Source organism: Panulirus ornatus, chromosome 61 (genome assembly GCF_036320965.1).
Source record: "Panulirus ornatus isolate Po-2019 chromosome 61, ASM3632096v1, whole genome shotgun sequence".
NCBI lineage: Eukaryota > Metazoa > Arthropoda > Malacostraca > Decapoda > Palinuridae > Panulirus > Panulirus ornatus.
The window spans coordinates 6,003,277-6,026,717 of NC_092284.1; the positions used below are offsets into that span (position 1 = coordinate 6,003,277).

At 41.0% G+C, this 23,441-nt stretch overlaps 2 long non-coding RNA genes across 2 annotated transcripts in view; one reads left to right on the forward strand and one right to left on the reverse strand.

Moving 5' to 3' along the window:
- Window positions 1–23,441, reverse strand: part of LOC139767392 (uncharacterized) — a 130,881-nt gene that overhangs the window by 14,995 nt on the left and 92,445 nt on the right. Inside the window, exon 2 of the long non-coding RNA XR_011717067.1 lies at window positions 11,055–11,135. This is a non-coding gene — a long non-coding RNA (uncharacterized lncRNA). The remainder of the gene's footprint in view (window positions 1–11,054; window positions 11,136–23,441) is intronic.
- On the forward strand, window positions 140–22,701 carry LOC139767391 (uncharacterized). The gene is made up of 3 exons (XR_011717066.1): window positions 140–3,214; window positions 12,238–12,364; window positions 22,491–22,701. It is a non-coding gene; the product is annotated as an uncharacterized lncRNA (long non-coding RNA).

Here is a 23,441-nt window from a genome sequence, read left to right on the forward strand (position 1 = left end):
TTGGGGCTGCACGCGCGTGTGTGGTGTTGGGGCTGCACGCGCGTGTGTGGTGTTGGGGCTGCACGCGCGTGTGTGGTGGTGGTGGGGCTGCGCCGCACAGTGTGGTAGGTGGGTGAGGTAGGTTGTGTGGTGCAGTCTTCACCTGACGGTGGTGGTGGTGGTGGGGGCTGCACGCGCGTGTGTGGTGGTGGTGGGGGCTGCACGCGCGTGTGTGGTGGTGTGTAGTGCAGTCTTCACCTGACGGTGGTGGTGGTGGGGGCTGCACGCGCGTGTGTGGTGGTGGTGGGGGCTGCACGCGCGTGTGTGGTGGTGTGTAGTGCAGTCTTCACCTGACGGTGGTGGTGGTGGTGGTGGGGGCTGCACGCGCGTGTGTGGTGGTGTGTAGTGCAGTCTTCACCTGACGGTGGTGGTGGTGGGGGCTGCACGCGCGTGTGTGGTGGTGTGTAGTGCAGTCTTCACCTGACGGTGGTGGTGGTGGGGGCTGCACGCGCGTGTGTGGTGGTGTGTAGTGCAGTCTACACCTGACGGTGGTGGTGGTGGGGGCTGGCTGGCTGGTCAGTGTGAGGAGCGGCAGCGCCCGGGTCGGAGGGACGCTGAAGCGCTCCTACCACACCAAGGGCAGCTCCTGCTCAACTCTCTTACATTTTCTCTACTCATCTCTCTTTCTCTCAGGCCGTCGAGCACACGTGCGTGTTTCTTGATAACAGTTGTGGGTAAAACCTAGTGTTGCTGGACTTACATTATGTGATTCTTAAAGAAAACAGAAAGTAATGATTCTTATGTGACGGAAGTAATGATTCTTATGTGACGGAAGTAATGATTCTCATGTGACGGAAGTAATGATTCTCATGTGACGGAAGTAATGATTCTCATGTGACGGAAGTAATGATTCTCATGTGACGGAAGTAATGATTCTCATGTGACGGAAGTAATGATTCTCATGTGACGGAAGTAATGATTCGTATGTGACGGAAGTAATGATTCTCATGTGACGGAAGTAATGATTCTTATGTGACGGAAGTAATGATTCTCATGTGACGGAAGTAATGATTCTCATGTGACGGAAGTAATGATTCTCATGTGACGGAAGTAATGATTCTTATGTGACGGAAGTAATGATTCTCATGTGACGGAAGTAATGATTCGTATGTGACGGAAGTAATGATTCTCATGTGACGGAAGTAATGATTCTCATGTGACGGAAGTAATGATTCTCATGTGACGGAAGTAATGATTCTTATGTGACGGAAGTAATGATTCTCATGTGACGGAAGTAATGATTCTCATGTGACGGAAGCAATGATTCTCATGTGACGGAAGTAATGATTCTTATGTGACGGAAGTAATGATTCTCATGTGACGGAAGTAATGATTCATATGTGACGGAAGTGATGATTCTCATGTGACGAAAGAAAGTAATGATTCTTATGTGACGGAAGTAATGATTCTCATGTGACGGAAGTAATGATTCTCATGTGACGGAAGTAATGATTCATATGTGACGGAAGTAATGATTCTTATGTGACGGAAGCAATGATTCTCATGTGACGGAAGTAATGATTCTCATGTGACGGAAGTAATGATTCTTATGTGACGGAAGTAATGATTCTCATGTGACGGAAGTAATGATTCTCATGTGACGGAAGCAATGATTCTCATGTGACGGAAGTAATGATTCTTATGTGACGGAAGTAATGATTCTCATGTGACGGAAGTAATGATTCATATGTGACGGAAGTGATGATTCTCATGTGACGAAAGAAAGTAATGATTCTCATGTGACGGAAGTAATGATTCTCATGTGACGGAAGTAATGATTCTCATGTGACGGAAGTAATGATTCATATGTGACGGAAGTGATGATTCTCATGTGACGGAAGTAATGATTCTCATGTGACGGAAGTAATGATTCTTATGTGACGGAAGTAATGATTCTCATGTGACGGAAGTAATGATTCTCATGTGACGGAAGCAATGATTCTCATGTGACGGAAGTAATGATTCTTATGTGACGGAAGTAATGATTCTCATGTGACGGAAGTAATGATTCATATGTGACGGAAGTGATGATTCTCATGTGACGAAAGAAAGTAATGATTCTCATGTGACGGAAGTAATGATTCTCATGTGACGGAAGTAATGATTCTCATGTGACGGAAGTAATGATTCTCATGTGACGGAAGTAATGATTCTCATGTGACGGAAGTAATGATTCTCATGTGACGAAAGAAAGCAATGATTCTTATGTGTCATCAGTTACGTCAACTTTGGAGGAACAGCAATTGTGTTACTAACGTTACATACGAGTGTTACATCCTACAGGGTCAGTCACGTGATCTGCCTCGTAGTATGAACACTGTTACAAAATAAGTTTTGTGAAGAACAATTGATGGTTGAAAACTGACCTCCATGTATGTGAAAATTAATATGAACAGAACCATGTGAGTATGTACAGTGTTACAACACCCGTAAGTGTGTACTATGCAGACCCATCCCAGTATGCTGGTCGTCACACTAACTATAAAAGTGTGAGGTTGTAGTCTGCAGACCCATCCCAGTATGTTGGTCGTCACACTAACTATAAGTGTGAGGTTGTAGTCTGCAGACCCATCCCAGTATGTTGGTCGTCACACTAACTATAAGTGTGAGGTTGTAGTCTGCAGACCCATCCCAGTATGTTGGTCGTCACACTAACTATAAGTGTGAGGTTGTAGTCTGCAGACCCATCCCAGTATGTTGGTCGTCACACTAACTATAAGTGTGAGGTTGTAGTCTGCAGACCCATCCCAGTATGTTGGTCGTCACACTAACTATAAGTGTGAGGTTGTAGTCTGCAGACCCATCCCAGTATGTGGGTCGTCACACTAACTATAAAAGTGTGAGGTTGTAGTCTGCAGACCCATCCCAGTATGTTGGTCGTCACACTAACTATAAGTGTGAGGTTGTAGTCTGCAGACCCATCCCAGTATGTGGGTCGTCACACTAACTATAAGTGTGAGGTTGTAGTCTGCAGACCCATCCCAGTATGTGGGTCGTCACACTAACTATAAGTGTGAGGTTGTAGTCTGCAGACCCATCCCAGTATGTGGGTCGTCACACTAACTATAAGTGTGAGGTTGTAGTCTGCAGACCCATCCCAGTATGTTGGGTGTCACACTAAGTGTGTTGGTCATACTGGGACTGCCCACCTCTGCTCACGCACCAGATAATAAAGGTAAAAATCCAAAAACCAGTGTTTACATGTAAATATCCCTCACTGTAGTGCTGTTATTTGTGTTATTATCATGTTCATTATAACAGTGTGTTATTATCATGTTCATTATAACATTGTGTTATTATCATGTTCATTATAGCAATGTGTTATTATCATGTTCATTATAGCAATGTGTTATTATCATGTTCATTATAACATTGTGTTATTATCATGTTCATTATAACATTGTGTTATTATCATGTTCATTATAACTGTGTTATTATCATGTTCATTATAACATTGTGTTATTATTATGTTCATTATAACATTGTGTTATTATCATGTTCATTATAGCAATGTGTTATTATCATGTTCATTATAGCAATGTGTTATTATCATGTTCATTATAACATTGTGTTATTATCATGTTCATTATAACATTGTGTTATTATCATGTTCATTATAACTGTGTTATTATCATGTCCATTATAGCAATGTGTTATTATCATGTTCATTATAACAGTGTGTTATTATCATGTTCATTATAACATTGTGTTATTATCATGTTCATTATAGCAATGTGTTATTATCATGTTCATTATAGCAATGTGTTATTATCATGTTCATTATAACATTGTGTTATTATCATGTTCATTATAACATTGTGTTATTATCATGTTCATTATAACTGTGTTATTATCATGTCCATTATAGCAATGTGTTATTATCATGTTCATTATAACAGTGTGTTATTATCATGTTCATTATAACATTGTGTTATTATCATGTTCATTATAGCAATGTGTTATTATCATGTTCATTATAGCAATGTGTTATTATCATGTTCATTATAACATTGTGTTATTATCATGTTCATTATAACATTGTGTTATTATCATGTTCATTATAACTGTGTTATTATCATGTTCATTATAACATTGTGTTATTATCATGTTCATTATAACATTGTGTTATTATCATGTTCATTATAACAATTATAACTTAAACATTATTTACATTATCCTCTTATGCTTATCTCAAACCTTAGCCACCAGAGAACATGACTGGACACTGGTGATCATGGAAGCCAGAAGGGGACATGTCGTACATTATCAGATATTCCAGAAACCAGTTTGGTTGACAGTTTGACTAAATCAATCTAAACATCATGATGTACTTAGTTATAAACTTAAAGGAAGAACTCAAAATAATATTCCAGACAAAAATTATGTTAGTTAATTAGCTGGCGAAAAAATAATATGTTGGTTAATTAGGAGCCACAAAAATCTATGTTCGTTCATCAGTGTCCATAAGATTTTCTTCAAGTTTGTGTTTTTATGAAGTTTGAACAAGAGACTTACATACATGCAACCACAATGATAAACAAACAGAACACAAATCTTGCTTGTTATAAGACAGAACTTCCTTCCTGGGTTCAGACTACAATTGATTAACTAAAGATCCTTACCAGTCTGCCCAACATAAAACTGATCACAATTTCTACATGGCACTTTATAGATGCATCCAGGAGAATTTTCTGGTGAGTTCCTGATTAAGATATTCTTTATAGTATTATTGTTGCTGAAGGCAACATTTACATCAAAGGATTTAAGCAACATGGGAAGTAAAGTAATATCATTATTAAATGGGAGAACTAAAAGGTTCTTGGTGTCAATGGGAGGTTTGGACTCTACTCTATAAAATGATTTCTTTGCTAACTTAAGGATTTATCAATGAAAGATCTAGGGTACTTTAACTTAGATCCAATAGAATATATCTTCTCAAACTCATCATCAATAAACTCTGGACTGCAAATACGTAATGCCCTAAGGAACATAGATTGAAATGATGATAATTTAACTCTGTCATGTTGAGATGAATAATAATGGACATAGGAGCATACATTGGTAGGTTTTCTGTATATGCTAAACTTAAACATGTTTCCATTCGTATGGATCATGCAATCTAAAAATGGTAACATACCATTATTTTTATTTTCTACAGTAAATTTGACGGAAGGTACTAAATTGTTAAGTAAGGGAAGACATGTTGGTAAATTTTCATTTGTTGGCCAAACACAAAGAACATCATCTACATACCTAAACCAAATCGCATTTGAAAGTAAGATATCCTTTAGTAATTTTGTTTCAAAGAATTCCATATGAAGATTACTTAAGACTGGTGAAAGAGGGTTACCCATTGCCATACCAAATTCTTGAGCATAATATTCTCCATTTAACTGAAATACACAGTTTTTATACACAATTTTATCAGTTCCATAAAAACAGACTTTGAAACAGGTAAATGAATATAATCTAAAACATCAAATGATAAATCTAAGAGGTCATCAACTGGAACTTTTGTGAACACAGATGAAACATCAAAGCCAACAAGTTTGAAATCAAAATTAACATTGATATTATTAAGCTAGTTAACTAAACCTACATTGTTCATGATATTAGAATTTGATATCTTACCCACTAATGGGCTTAATGAAGAAACTAACCATTTTAACAATTCATATGTAATGGAGTCTTCTGAACTCACTATAGGTCTTCCTAGAAAACTGGGTTTATGTGTTTTGATAAGTCCATACACAGACATAAACATATATACACTTGTAAATATTCATGCTTGCCTTCATCCATTCCTGGCGCTACCCCGTCCCACAGGAAACAGTATCGCAACCCCCTGCTTCAGCGAGGCATCGCCAGGAAAACAGACAAAATGGCCTCATTTGTTCACACTCAGTCTCTAGCTGTCATGTGTAATGCATCGAAACCACAGCTCCCTATCCACATCCAGGCCCCACAGACCTTTCTATGGTTTACTCCAGACGTTTCACATGCCCTGGTTCAGTCCACACGTTGACCCCGGTATACCATATCCTTTCATTTCACTCTATTCCTTGCACGCCTCTCACCCTCCTGTATGTTCAGGCCCTGATCGCTCAAATTCTTTTCCACTCCATCCTTCCACCTCCAGTTTGGTCTCCCACCTCTCCTTGTTTCCCCTCACCTTGACACATATATCCTCTGTCAATCTTTCCTCACTCATTCTCTCCATGTGATCAAACCATTTCAACACACCCTCTTCTGCTCTCTCAACCACGCTCTTTTTATTACCACACATCTCTCTTACCCTTACGTTACTCACTCGATCAAACTACCTCACACCACATATTGTCCTCAAACATCTCATTTCCAGCACATCCATCCTCCTCCGCACAACTCTATCCATAGCCCACGCCTCACAACCATATAACATTGTTGGAACCACTATTCCTTCAAACATACCCATTTTTGGTCTCTGAGATACTGTTCTCGCTTTCCACACATTTTTCATCGTTCTCGAAACCTTCACCCCCTCCCCCACCCTGTGACTCACTTCTGCTTCCATGTTTCCATTCGCTGCCAGGTCCACTTCCAGATATCTGAAACATTTCACTTCCTCTAATTTCTCTCCATTCAAGTTTACATCCCAATTAACTTGTCCCTCAACCCTACTGAACTTATTAACCATGCTCTTATTCACATTTACTCTCAACTTTCTCCTTTCACACACTTTTCCAAACTCAGTCACCAACTTCTGCAGTTTCTCACTCGAATCAGTTACCAGAGCTGTATCATCGGCGAACAGCAACGGAAGTGATCCCAGGCCAATTCAACCCCAACAGACTGCGTTACTCGTCCCTCTCTCCATGTGCATGTGCAAGAGATGCATGTTCCATGAGAAAGGAAGGGTGTGGGAAGATTAAAAAGGGTAGTGAGTGATGGGATGAAGGAGTTGAGTTGTTAGTGAAAGAGAAAAGAGAGGCGTTTGGACGATACTTAAAAGGAAGTAGTGCAAATGACTGGGAGATGTATAAAAGAAAGCGGCAGGAGGTCAAGAGGAAGGTGCAAGGGTTGAAAAAGAGTGCAAATTGAGAGCTGGGGTGAGAGAGAGTAACGTTAAACCTTACTAAGGTGCTTTGGAAGGAGATGAATAACGTGCGTAAGACAGAGGAACAAATGGGAACATCAGTGAAGTGGGTCAGGTGGGGAAGTAATAACACGTAGTGACGGAGTGAGAAGATGGAGTGAATATTATGAAGGTTTGTTGAATGTTTTTGATGATAGAGTGGCAGATGTGGGATGTTTTGTTCGGGGTGGTGTGCGAAGTGAGAGGATTAATAAATTCCACTGCAATACCATCCAAATCCGCCGCCTTGCCGGCTTTCATCTTCCACAAAGCTTTCACTACCTCTTCTCTGTTTACCAAACCATTCTCCCTAACCCTCTCACTTCGCACACCACCTCGACCAAAACACCCTATATCTGCCACTCTATTATCAAACACATTCAACAAACCTTCAAAATACTCACTCCATCTCCTTCTCACTCCATCATTACCTGTTGTTACTAATCCCTTACCCCCATCACTGATGGTCCAATTTGTTCTCATGTCTTACGCACGTTATTTACCTCTTTCCAAAACATGTTTTTATTCTCCGTAAAGTTTAATGATAATCTCTTATCCCAACTCTCATTTGTTTCTTTTTCAACCCTCGCCCTTGACCTCCAGCCATTTTCTCCTATACATCCCCTAATCTTTAGCATTTCTTCCTTTAAGTATCGCCTAAACGCTTCTCTTTTCTCTGTTTCTGGCAACTTTGATTCTTCATCCCACCAGTTTTTTTTTTTTTTGAAGTCGGATGAACAAAATTGAAGACAATATTCATGATGTGATCGAGCCAATGAAGTATGAAGAGTACGGATGATTTCCCTGGACTTAGAAATTCCAATCTGTGAAACCAAGAATTTTGTTTATCTTCACCGCATCTGTGCATTGTTTACTTGGTTTTAAGACAACAGAGATTATTACACCCAAGTCTTTCACCTCATTTACTTTTTGCAGATCCACAAACTTCATATTGTATCTTGCTTTTTCGTTTTTTACTAATAATATGTAAAACTTTACACTTATCAACATCAAGAATTATTTGCCAGTTCATCAGTTTGTCTACGTCAGTTTGAAGGTGTAGACATTTAAGTTCATTTGTAGATATATTTCCAAGCTTTGTATTATGAACTCATTTAGATATGCTACAATGCTGGCCATTATCAATATCATTAATATATATGAGAAAGTACAACCCCATCCATACTATGTGACTGAAGTACAACCCCACCCATACTATGTGACTGAAGTACAACCCCACCCATACTATGTGACTGAAGTACAACCCCATCCATACTATGTGACTGAAGTACAACCCCACCCATACTATGTGACTGAAGTACAACCCCATCCATACTATGTGACTGAAGTACAACCCCACCCATACTATGTGACTGAAGTACAACCCCATCCATACTATGTGACTGAAGTACAACCCCATCCATACTATGTGACTGAAGTACAACCCCATCCATACTATGTGACTGAAGTACAACCCCATCCATATTATGTGATTGAAGTACAACCCCATCCATAGTATGTGACTGAAGTACAACCCCTCCCATACTATGTGACTGAAGTACAACCCCACCCATACTATGTGACTGAAGTACAACCCCATCCATACTATGTGACTGAAGTACAACCCCATCCATTCTATGTGACTGAAGTACAACCCCATCCATACTATGTGACTGAAGTACAACCCCATCCATACTATGTGACTGAAGTACAACCCCACCCATACTATGTGACTAGAGTACAACCCCATCCATACTATGTGACTGAAGTACAACCCCACCCATACTATGTGACTGAAGTACAACTCCATCCATACTATGTGACTGAAGTACAACCCCATCCATACTATGTGACTGAAGTACAACCCCACCCATACTATGTGACTGAAGTACAACCCTATCCATACTATGTGACTGAAGTACAACCCCACCCATAATGTGTGACTGAAGTACAACTCCATCCATACTATGTGATTGAAGTACAACCCCATCCATACTATGTGACTGAAGTACAACCCCACCCATACTATGTGACTGAAGTACAACCCCATCCATACTATGTGACTGAAGTACAACCCCATCCATACTATGTGACTGAAGTACAACCCCATCCATACTATGTGACTGAAGTACAACCCCATCCATACTATGTGACTGAAGTACAACCCCATCCATACTATGTGACTGAAGTACAACCCCATCCATACTATGTGACTGAAGTACAACCCCACCCATACTATGTGACTGAAGTACAACCCCATCCATACTATATGACTGAAGTACAACCCCATCCATACTATGTGACTGAAGTACAACCCCATCCATACTATGTGACTGAAGTACAACCCCACCCATAATGTGTGAGTGAAGTACAACTCCATCCATACTATGTGAATGAAGTACAACCCCATCCATACTATGTGACTGAAGTACAACCCCATCCATACTATGTGACTGAAGTACAACCCCACCCATAATGTGTGACTGAAGTACAACTCCATCCATACTATGTGACTGAAGTACAACTCTATCCATACTATGTGACTGCAGTACAACCCCATCCATACTATGTGACTGAAGTACAACCCCATCCATACTATGTGACTGAAGTACAACCCCACCCATAATGTGTGACTGAAGTACAGCTCCATCCATACTATGTGACTGAAGTACAACCCCATCCATACTATGTGACTGAAGTACAACCCCATCCATTCTATGTGACTGAAGTACAACCCCACCCATAATGTGTGACTGAAGTACAACTCCATCCATACTATGTGACTGAAGTACAACTCCATCCATACTATGTGACTGAAGTACAACCCCATCCATACTATGTGACTGAAGTACAACCCCACCCATAATGTGTGACTGAAGTACAACTCCATCCATACTATGTGACTGAAGTACAACCCCGTCCATACTATGTGACTGAAGTACAACCCCATCCATACTATGTGACTGAAGTACAACCCGACCCATACTATGTGACTGAAGTACAACCCTATCCATACTATGTGACTGAAGTACAACCCCATCCATACTATGTGACTGAAGTACAACCCCATCCATACTATGTGACTGAAGTACAACCCCACCCATACTATGTGACTGAAGTACAACCCCATCCATACTATGTGACTGAAGTACAACTCCATCCATACTATGTGACTGAAGTACAACTCCATCCATACTATGTGACTGAAGTACAACCCCATCCATACTATGTGACTGAAGTACAACTCCATCCATACTATGTGACTGAAGTACAACCCCATCCATACTATGTGACTGAAGTACAACTCCATCCATACTATGTGACTGAAGTACAACCCCATCCACACCATGTAACTAACTTTTGCTCGTCATATTTGATGCATAACGTTACTGAAAGCATTGATGCATAACGTTACTGAAAGCATTGATGCATAACGTTACTGAAAGCATTTTGTCAGTCTAGAATTGCTGAAAATATTGTGAGGAAATATATGTTGTATCTGAACCAGAGATACACACGATACTTACTGTGTAACCCATCAACACTACACAAGATACTTACTGTGTAACCCATCAACACTACACAAGATACTTACTGTGTAACCCATCATCACTACACAAGATACTTACTGTGTAACCCATCATCACTACACAAGATACTTACTGTGTAACCCATCATCACTACACAAGATACTTACTGTGTAACCCATCAACACTACACAAGATACTTACTGTGTAACCCATCAACACTACACAAGATACTTACTGTGTAACCCATCAACACTACACAAGATACTTACTGTGTAACCCATCATCACTACACAAGATACTTACTGTGTAACCCATCATCACTACACAAGATACTTACTGTGTAACCCATCATCACTACACAAGATACTTACTGTGTAACCCATCAACACGTGTTACACGTCCATCACAACACATGTTATGTACAATGTTACGCTCATGATCACAACTCCATCCTGTAGACAGAGGTAGAAATATAATGTTATTACATGAGAGTATGGACAGTAACGGTGTATAACATGTTATTACAGCATTGATGGTAACGGTGTATAACATGTTATTACATGAGAGTATGGACAGTAACGGTGTATAACATGTTATTACATCATTGATGGTAACGGTGTATAACATGTTATTACATGAGAGTATGGACAGTAACGGTGTATAACATGTTATTACATCATTGATGGTAACGGTGTATAACATGTTATTACATGAGAGTATGGACAGTAACGGTGTATAACATGTTATTACATCATTGATGGTAACGGTGTATAACATGTTATTACATGAGAGTATGGACAGTAACGGTGTATAACATGTTATTACATGAGAGTATGGACAGTAACGGTGTATAACATGTTATTACATCATTGATGGTAACGGTGTATAACATGTTATTACATGAGAGTATGGACAGTAACGGTGTATAACATGTTATTACATCATTGATGGTAACGGTGTATAACATGTTATTACATGAGAGTATGGACAGTAACGGTGTATAACATGTTATTACATGAGAGTATGGACAGTAACGGTGTATAACATGTTATTACATCATTGATGGTAACGGTGTATAACATGTTATTACATGAGAGTATGGACAGTAACGGTGTATAACATGTTATTACAGCATTGATGGTAACGGTTTATAACATGTTATTACACCATTGATGGTAACGGTGTATAACATAATGTTACATCACAGCACTGATGGTAACGATGTTATGATGTCGTTACATAATAACATGGATGATAACGGTATAGTAACACAATGTCGTTACATTATAACATGGATGATAACGGTATAGTAACACAATGTCGTTACATTATAACATGGATGATAACGGTATAGTAACACAATGTCGTTACACTATAGCATGGATGATAACGGTATAGTAACACAATGTCGTTACACTATAGCATGGATGATAACGGTATAGTAACACAATGTCGTTACATTATAACATGGATGATAACGGTATAGTAACACAATGTCGTTACACTATAGCATGGATGATAACGGTATAGTAACACAATGTCGTTACATTACAGTATGGACGGTAACAGGCGTGTCGGGCCGGTCCAGTCACCTTCCTTGTTACCTAAATCCTCGCACACCTGGGGACAGACCAAAGCTAATTCTTTGGTACAAGAAGGGCGTACGTACACCTATCTTCAGGTGTGTGTTAATGTAACGTCTTCCTGCATGTTGTTATAATGATGTAACGTCTTCCTGCATGTTGTTATAATGATGTAACGTCTTCCTGCATGTTGTTATAATGATGTAACGTCTTCCTGCATGTTGTTATAATGATGTAACGTCTTCCTGCATGTTGTTATAATGATGTAACGTCTTCCTGCATGTTGTTATAATGATGTAACATCTTCCTGCATGTTGTTATAATGATGTAACGTCTTCCTGCATGTTGTTATAATGATGTAACGTCTTCCTACATGTTGTTATAATGATGTAACATCTTCCTGCATGTTGTTATAATGATGTAACGCCTTCTTGCATGTTGCTATCATGATGTAACGTCTTCTTGCATGCTCTGTTATGACCGTAACGTCTTCTTGGAGGTCATCTGTTACAACAGTATTGTTTTCTTTCTTCATCGTAACCAACCAGTTGTATGATAGTTATTATAACCTAACCAACCAGTTGTATGCTAGTTATTATGACCTAACCAACCAGTTGTATGTTAGTTATTATGACTTAACCAACCAGTTGTATGTTAGTTATTATGACCTAACTAACCAGTTGTATGCTAGTTATTATGACCTAACCAACCAGTTGTATGTTAGTTATTATGACTTAACCAACCAGTTGTATGCTAGTTATTATGACCTAACTAACCAGTTGTATGCTAGTTATTATGACCTAACTAACCAGTTGTATGCTAGTTATTATAACCTAACCAACCAGTTGTATGCTAGTTATTATAGCCTAACCAACCAGTTGTATGCTAGTTATTATGACCTAGCTAACCAGTTGTATGCTAGTTATGTTCTCTTGTATGAGTTGCACGAGACATTAACATGTTGATAATGTTCTTTATAGAAAAAGGAGACTTGACATGGTAGAGTATGTCAGTAGTAACTGGGTCTACTATGGTTTCTCAGTGGTAAGATGACACACACACATATCCTGGCTGGGTCTGTTATGGTTTCTCAGTGGTAAGATGACACACACACATATCCTGGCTGGGTCTGTTATGGTTCTTCAGTGGTAAGATGACACACACACATATCCTGGCTGGGTCTGTTATGGTTTCTCAGTGGTAAGATGACACACACACATATCCTGGCTGGGTCTGTTATGGTTTCTCAGTGGTAAGATGACACACACACATATCCTGGCTGGGTCTGTTATGGTTCCTCAGTGGTAAGATGACACACACACATATCCTGGCTGGGTCTGTTATGGTTCCTCAGTGGTAAGATGACACACATATATCCTGGCTGGGTCTGTTATGGTTTCTCAGTGGTAAGATGACACACACACATATCCTGGCTGGGTCTGTTATGGTTTCTCAGTGGTAAGATAACACACACACTAGCACCAGTTGCTAGTCTCACAGTGACCCAGCACCATCTGCTAGTCTCACAGTGACCCAGCACCAACTGCTAGTCTCACAGTGACCCAGCACCAACTGCTAGTCTCACAGTGACCCAGCACCACCTGCTAGTCGCACAGTGACCCAGCACCAACTGCTAGTCTCACAGTGACCCAGCACCAACTGCTAGTCTCACAGTGACCCAGCACCAACTGCTAGTCTCACAATGACCCAGCACCAACTGCTAGTCTCACAGTGACCCAGCACCATCTGCTAGTCTCACAGTGACTCAGCACCATCTGCTAGTCTCACAGTGACCCAGCACCAACTGCTAGTCTCACAGTGACCCAGCACCAGCTGCTAGTCTCACAGTGACCCAGCACCACCTGCTAGTCTCACAGTGACCCAGCACCATCTGCTAGTCTCACAGTGACCCAGCACCACCTGCTAGTCTCACAGTGACCCAGCACCATCTACTAGTCTCACAGTGACCCAGCACCATCTACTAGTCTCACAGTGACCCAGCACCATCTACTAGTCTCACAGTGACCCAGCACCATCTACTAGTCTCACAGTGACCCAGCACCAACTGCTAGTCTCACAGTGACCCAGCACCAACTGCTAGTCTCACAGTGACCCAGCACCATTTGTTTCTCCTTGAGAAATGTGAAAATGTTTACTGGTTGATGTTGGCCGAAGTTTTGCCCTGAGAGCGTCTCCCATGAGCATGAACTTCTCAAATAACATAATGAAGTTAGCAGACCAGTGGAAGCCCTGCCCTCAGGTCGCTCCCTCCCCCTCCAAGACCAGCTGAGGCGTCATGAAGACCAGCTGGGGCTACAGCTGGTGCTGTAATGAGTGGGGCTACAGCTGGTGCTGTAATGTACTGGGCTACAGCTGGTGCTGTAATGCAGTGGGGCTACAGCTGGTGCTGTAATGCAGTGGGGCTACAGCTGGTGCTGTAATGCACTCGGCTACAGCTGGTGCTGTAATGCAGTGGGGCTACAGCTGGTGCTGTAATGAGTGGGGCTACAGCTGGTGCTGTAATGAGTGGGGCTACAGCTGGTGTTGTAATGTACTGGGCTACAGCTGGTGCTGTAATGCAGTGGGGCTACAGCTGGTGCTGTAATGCAGTGGGGCTACAGCTGGTGCTGTAATGCACTCGGCTACAGCTGGTGCTGTAATGCAGTGGGGCTACAGCTGGTGCTGTAATGAGTGGGGCTACAGCTGGTGCTGTAATGCAGTGGGGCTACAGCTGGTGCTGTAATGCACTCGGCTACAGCTGGTGCTGTAATGCAGTGGGGCTACAGCTGGTGCTGTAATGTACTGGGCTACAGCTGGTGCTGTAATGTACTGGGCTACAGCTGGTGCTGTAATGCAGTGGGGCTACAGCTGGTGCTGTAATGTACTGGGCTACAGCTGGTGCTGTAATGTACTGGGCTACAGCTGGTGCTGTAATGCAGTGGGGCTACAGCTGGTGCTGTAATGCTGTGGGGCTACAGCTGGTGCTGTACTATACCCAAGTTAGAGCTGTGAGAATATGAAGTGGCGTCAACAGGTGGTAATATTATAACAAAACATTGTATCATGAAGGAAGATGATGTAAACATGACACACACACAGATGTACACAATGTTATGGCTTCAGTAAATGTTTGATCATTACAGGAACATGAAAATGCTACACTCTACATGACCATAATAGTGACGGAAGATAAAGAAAGTGACCATAATAGTGACGGAAGATAAAGAAAGTGACCATAACAGTGACAGAAGATAAAGAAAATGACCATAACAGTGACAGAAGATAAAGAAAATGGCCATAACAGTGACATAAGATAAAGAAAGTGACAATAATAGTGACGGAAGATAAAGAAAGTGACCATAACAGTGACGGAAGATAAAGAAAGTGACCATAACAGTGACGGAAGATAAAGAAAGTGACCATAACAGTGACAGAAGATAAAGAAAATGACCATAACAGTGACATAAGATAAAGAAAGTGACAATAATAGTGACGGAAGATAAAGAAAGTGACCATAACAGTGACGGAAGATAAAGAAAGTGTCCATAACAGTGACGGAAGATTAAGAAAGTGACCATAACAGTGACGGAAGATAAAGAAAGTGACCATAACAGTGACGGAAGATAAAGAAAGTGACTATAAAAGTGACAAGATAAAGAAAGTGACAATAACAGTGACGGAAGATAAAGAAAGTGACCATAACAGTGACGGAAGATTAAGAAAGTGACCATAACAGTGACGGAAGATAAAGAAAGTGACCATAACAGTGACGGAAGATAAAGAAAGTGACTATAAAAGTGACAAGATAAAGAAAGTGACAATAACAGTGACGGAAGATAAAGAAAGTGACCATAACAGTGACGGAAGATAAAGAAACTGACCATAACAGTGACGGAAGATAAAGAAAATGACCATAACAGTGACAGAAGATAAAGAAAGTGACAATAACAGTGACGGAAGATAAAGAAAATGACCATAACAGTGACAGAAGATAAAGAAAGTGACAATAAGAGTGACGGAAGATAACAAAGTAAACATAACAGTGACGGAAGATAAAGAAAGTGACCATAACAGTGACAGAAGATAAAGAAAGTGACAATAACAGTGACGGAAGATAAAGTGACCATAACAGTGACAGAAGATAAAGAAAGTGACAATAACAGTGACAGAAGATTAAGAAAGTGACCATAACTGTGACAGAAGATAAAGAAAGTGACCATAACAGTGACAGAAGATAAAGAAAGTGACCATAATAGTGACGGAAGATCAAGTGACCATAACAGTGACAGAAGATAAAGAAAGTGACAATAACAGTGACAGAAGATTAAGAAAGTGACCATAACAGTGACAGAAGATAAAGAAAATGACCATAACAGTGACGGAAGATAAAGAAAGTGACCATAACAGTGACGGAAGATAAAGAAAGTGACCATAACATTGACGGAAGATAAAGTGACCATAACAGTGACGGAAATTAAAGAAAATGACCATAACAGTGACAGAAGATTAAGAAAGTGACCATAACAGTGACAGAGGATAAAGAAAGTGACCATAACAGTGACGGGAGATAAAGAAAGTGATCATAACAGTGACGGAAGATAAAGAAAGTGATCATAACAGTGACGGAAGATAAAGAAAGTGATCATAACAGTGACGGAAGATAAAGAAAATGACCATAACAGTGATAGAAGATAAAGATTATGACCATAACAGTGACAGAAGATAAAGTGACCATAACAGTGACAAGAAAGTGACCATAACAGGGACAAGAAAGTGACCATAACAGTGACGGAAGATAGTGAGGCTGGATGGCAGGGAGGGAAGGAGAGGAAGGTGACAGAATAGGATAAGACTTGAAAGTGAATAATAACACATGTAACATACAATACAGTTAGTAACACATGTAACACACAATACAGAGAGTAATACATGTAACGCAGTAAGTAACACATGTAACACACAATACAGATAGTTATACATGTAACACAAAGTTAGTAACACATGTAACACACAATATAGTTAGTAACAGATGCAACACACAATACAGATAGAAACATATAACACACAAGACAGTTAGTAACGCATGTAACACAGAAGTGTTACCAATTAAGACAGATTTAGTGATTATGTCTCCCGTAACGTCATTCAATCAGTCTTAATTGGTAACATTAACAACTTGTTCCCAGGTCAGCTTCCAAGGCCCCCCCCCCCCCACACACAACCCACTGTACATCACAACATGTTGTATACATGTCTATGTACATCACAACATGTTGTATACATGTTTATGTACATCACAACATGTTGTATACATGTTTATGTACATCACAACATGTTGTATACATGTTTATGTACATCACAACATGTTGTATACATGTTTATGTACATCACAACATGTTGTATACATGTTTATGTACATCACAACATGTTGTATACATGTTTATGTACATCACAACATGTTGTATACATGTTTATGTACATCACAGCATGTTGTATACATGTTTATGTACATCACAACATGTTGTATACATGTTTATGTACATCACAACATGTTGTATACATGTTTATGTACATCACAACATGTTGTATACATGTTTATGTACATCACAGCATGTTGTATACATGATTATGTACATCACAACATGTTGTGTACATGTTTATGTACATCACAACATGTTGTGTACATGTTTATGTACATCACAACATGTTGTATACATGTTTATGTACATCACAACATCATGATGTTGACCCCTTCTATAAGAACAGGGTCATCATTCTTGTCCTCGTCTCCTGTATAGTGATGATAGAGAGGGTGTGTGTGAGGTGTGGGGGGGTTACGTACGTGAGCAGGGTTGTGTGTTGTATGTAAACAAAGTAGCGAAACACAACAACGTTAGTGAGTGAGGCACAGATGTAGAGAGACCTACTACGTCATAGTTGATCCGTAATCATGTGTAGTTATGATTGGTTGTGTTCATGGCTAACATAATCCGGAAATATAATAACTGTTGTAATCATAACTCCAGGTTGAAAATATTCTGTAGTTTACTTAGATTGCAACACCAGAACACATCAATGGTCTATATAAAGTTTCATAATGAAATGGAATTATAAAAATTAGGCAACATATGATGTCACATTGCTGGTGAATATACTCATGTGTTGTACTATGATGGTTGTGAGAACATGTGTTGTACTATGATGGTTGTGAGAACATGTGTTGTACTATGATGGTTGTGAGAACATGTCATGTGTTGTACTATGATGGTTGTGAGAACATGTCATGTGTTGTACTATGATGGTTGTGAGAACATGTCATGTGTTGTACTATGATGGTTGTGAGAACATGTCATGTGTTGTACTATGATGGTTGTGAGAACATGTCATGTGTTGTACTATGATGGTTGTGAGAACATGTGTTGTACTATGATGGTTGTGAGAACATGTCATGTGTTGTACTATGATGGTTGTGAGAACATGTGTTGTACTATGATGGTTGTGAGAACATGTCATGTGTTGTACTATGATGGTTGTGAGAACATGTGTTGTACTATGATGGTTGTGAGAACATGTCATGTGTTGTACTATGATGGTTGTGAGAACATGTCATGTGTTGTACTATGATGGTTGTGAGAACATGTGTTGTACTATGATGGTTGTGAGAACATGTCATGTGTTGTACTATGATGGTTGTGAGAACATGTGTTGTACTATGATGGTTGTGAGAACATGTCATGTGTTGTACTATGATGGTTGTGAGAACATGTCATGTGTTGTACTATGATGGTTGTGAGAACATGTGTTGTACTATGATGGTTGTGAGAACATGTGTTGTACTATGATGGTTGTGAGAACATGTGTTGTACTATGATGGTTGTGAGAACATGTCATGTATTGTACTATGATGGTTGTGAGAACATGTCATGTGTTGTACTATGATGGTTGTGAGAACATGTGTTGTACTATGATGGTTGTGAGAACATGTGTTGTACTATGATGGTTGTGAGAACATGTCATGTATTGTACTATGATGGTTGTGAGAACATGTCATGTGTTGTACTATGATGGTTGTGAGAACATGTGTTGTACTATGATGGTTGTGAGAACATGTCATGTGTTGTACTATGATGGTTGTGAGAACATGTCATGTGTTGTACTATGATGGTTGTGAGAACATGTCATGTGTTGTACTATGATGGTTGTGAGAACATGTGTTGTACTATGATGGTTGTGAGAACATGTCATGTGTTGTACTATGATGGTTGTGAGAACATGTGTTGTACTATGATGGTTGTGAGAACATGTCATGTGTTGTACTATGATGGTTGTGAGAACATGTCATGTGTTGTACTATGATGGTTGTGAGAACATGTGTTGTACTATGATGGTTGTGAGAACATGTGTTGTACTATGATGGTTGTGAGAACATGTCATGTGTTGTACTATGATGGTTGTGAGAACATGTCATGTGTTGTACTATGATGGTTGTGAGAACATGTCATGTGTTGTACTATGATGGTTGTGAGAACATGTCATGTGTTGTACTATGATGGTTGTGAGAACATGTGTTGTACTATGATGGTTGTGAGAACATGTGTTGTACTATGATGGTTGTGAGAACATGTCATGTGTTGTACTATGATGGTTGTGAGAACATGTGTTGTACTATGATGGTTGTGAGAACATGTGTTGTACTATGATGGTTGTGAGAACATGTCATGTGTTGTACTATGATGGTTGTGAGAACATGTGTTGTACTATGATGGTTGTGAGAACAGGTCATGTGTTGTACTATGATGGTTGTGAGAACATGTGTTGTACTATGATGGTTGTGAGAACATGTCATGTGTTGTACTATGATGGTTGTGAGAACAGGTCATGTGTTGTACTATGATGGTTGTGAGAACATGTGTTGTACTATGATGGTTGTGAGAACATGTGTTGTACTATGATGGTTGTGAGAACATGTCATGTGTTGTACTATGATGGTTGTGAGAACATGTCATGTGTTGTAATGTGATGGTTGTGAGAACATGTCATGTGTTGTACTATGATGGTTGTGAGAACATGTCATGTGTTGTACTATGATGGTTGTGAGAACATGTCATGTGTTGTACTATGATGGTTGTGAGAACATGTCATGTGTTGTACTATGATGGTTGTGAGAACATGTCATGTGTTGTACTATGATGGTTGTGAGAACATGTCATGTGTTGTACTATGATGGTTGTGAGAACATGTCATGTGTTGTACTATGATGGTTGTGAGAACATGTCATGTGTTGTACTATGATGGTTGTGAGAACATGTCATGTGTTGTACTATGATGGTTGTGAGAACATGTCATGTGTTGTACTATGATGGTTGTGAGAACATGTCATGTGTTGTACTATGATGGTTGTGAGAACATGTGTTGTACTATGATGGTTGTGAGAACATGTGTTGTACTATGATGGTTGTGAGAACATGTCATGTGTTGTACTATGATGGTTGTGAGAACATGTCATGTGTTGTACTATGATGGTTGTGAGAACATGTGTTGTACTATGATGGTTGTGAGAACAGGTCATGTGTTGTACTATGATGGTTGTGAGAACATGTGTTGTACTATGATGGTTGTGAGAACATGTCATGTGTTGTACTATGATGGTTGTGAGAACATGTGTTGTACTATGATGGTTGTGAGAACATGTGTTGTACTATGATGGTTGTGAGAACATGTCATGTGTTGTACTATGATGGTTGTGAGAACATGTGTTGTACTATGATGGTTGTGAGAACATGTGTTGTACTATGATGGTTGTGAGAACATGTCATGTGTTATGATGGTTGTGAGAACATGTCATGTGTTGTACTATGATGGTTGTGAGAACATGTCATGTGTTGTACTATGATGGTTGTGAGAACATGTGTTGTACTATGATGGTTGTGAGAACATGTCATGTGTTGTACTATGATGGTTGTGAGAACATGTCATGTGTTGTACTATGATGGTTGTGAGAACATGTCATGTGTTGCACAGTGGCGGTGCAACACAACTCTAGTGTTGTGTGTGTTATTGTAGCACAGATGTGTTCAGTGTTGTAATATATCGTAGTGGACAACCAACACTGTAGGTTGACTTTACCTGGTCAGGTGTGTACCTGGTCAGAGTCAGGTCTTTATAGTTACTGTGTCACGCGTGTGTGTGTGTGTGTGTGTGTGTGTGTGTGTGTGTGTGTGTGTACCTGGTCAGAGTCAGGTCTTTATAGTTACTGTGTCACGTGTGTGTGTGTGTGTGTGTGTGTGTGTGTGTACCTGGTCAGAGTCAGGTCTTTATAGTTACTGTGTCACGTGTGTGTGTGTGTGTGTGTGTGTGTGTGTGTGTGTGTGTGTGTACCTGGTCAGAGTCAGGTCTTTATAGTTACTGTGTCACGTGTGTGTGTGTGTGTGTGTGTGTGTGTGTACCTGGTCAGAGTCAGGTCTTTATAGTTACTGTGTCACGCGTGTGTGTGTGTGTGTGTGTGTGTGTGTGTGTGTGTGTGTGTGTACCTGGTCAGAGTCAGGTCTTTATAGTTACTGTGTCACGTGTGTGTGTGTGTGTGTGTGTGTGTGTGTGTACCTGGTCAGAGTCAGGTCTTTATAGTTACTGTGTCACGTGTGTGTGTGTGTGTGTGTGTGTGTGTGTGTGTGTGTGTGTGTACCTGGTCAGAGTCAGGTCTTTATAGTTACTGTGTCACGTGTGTGTGTGTGTGTGTGTGTGTGTGTGTGTGTGTGTGTGTGTGTGTGTGTGTGTGTACCTGGTCAGAGTCAGGTCTTTATAGTTACTGTGTCACGTGTGTGTGTGTGTGTGTGTGTGTGTGTGTGTGTGTGTACCTGGTCAGAGTCAGGTCTTTATAGTTACTGTGTCACGTGTGTGTGTGTGTGTGTGTGTGTGTGTGTACCTGGTCAGAGTCAGGTCTTTATAGTTACTGTGTCACGTGTGTGTGTGTGTGTGTGTGTGTGTGTGTGTGTGTGTGTGTGTGTACCTGGTTAGAGTCAGGTCTTTATAGTTACTGTGTCACGTGTGTGTGTGTGTGTGTGTGTGTGTGTGTGTGTGTGTGTGTGTGTGTACCTGGTCAGAGTCAGGTCTTTGTAGTTACTGTGTCACGTGTGTGTGTGTGTGTGTGTGTGTGTGTGTGTGTGTGTGTGTGGCAGGTGTGTGAGTGTTGTAGTGCTAATAACTCGTGTATTTTTGGTGCCGCAGTTACGACGGTCGCCGCATGCGGGAGGACGTGCACATGTTGGATGGTCAGGTCAGCGTGAGCCGCGGCACAGCCAGCCTGACCTTGACCCAGGTCACGCTCCTCCACGCGGGTCAGTACGAATGTCGGGTCGAGTTCTTCCACTCCCCCAGCCACACGAGCCTAGTCAACCTGACTGTGGTAGGTGAGTAGACCACACCACCCCAGCCACACGAGCCTAGTCAACCTGACTGTGGTAGGTGAGTAGACCACACCACCCCAGCCACACGAGCCTAGTCAACCTGACTGTGGTAGGTGAGTAGACCACACCACCCCAGCCAAACGAGCCTAGTCAACCTGACTGTGGTAGGTGAGTAGACCACACCACCCCAGCCACACGAGCCTAGTCAACCTGACTGTGGTAGGTGAGTAGACCACACCACCCCAGCCACACGAGCCTAGTCAACCTGACTGGTAGGTGAGTAGACCACACAATCCCAGCCACACGAGCCTGGTCAACCTGACTGTGGTAGGTGAGTAGACCACACCATCCCAGCCACACGAGCCTAGTCAACCTGACTGTGGTAGGTGAGTAGACCACACCACCCCAGCCACACGAGCCTAGTCAACCTGACTGTGGTAGGTAAGTAGACCACATCATCCCAGCCACACGAGCCTAGTCAACCTGGCTGTGGTAGGTGAGTAGACCACACCACCCCAGCCACACGAGCCTGGTCAACCTGACTGTGGTAGATGAGTAGACCACACCACCCCAGCCACACGAGCCTAGTCAACCTGACTGTGGTAGGTAAGTAGACCACACAATCCCAGCCACACGAGCCTAGTCAACCTGGCTGTGGTAGGTGAGTAGACCACACCACCCCAGCCACACGAGCCTGGTCAACCTGACTGTGGTAGATGAGTAGACCACACCACCCCAGCCACACGAGCCTGGTCAACCTGACTGTGGTAGG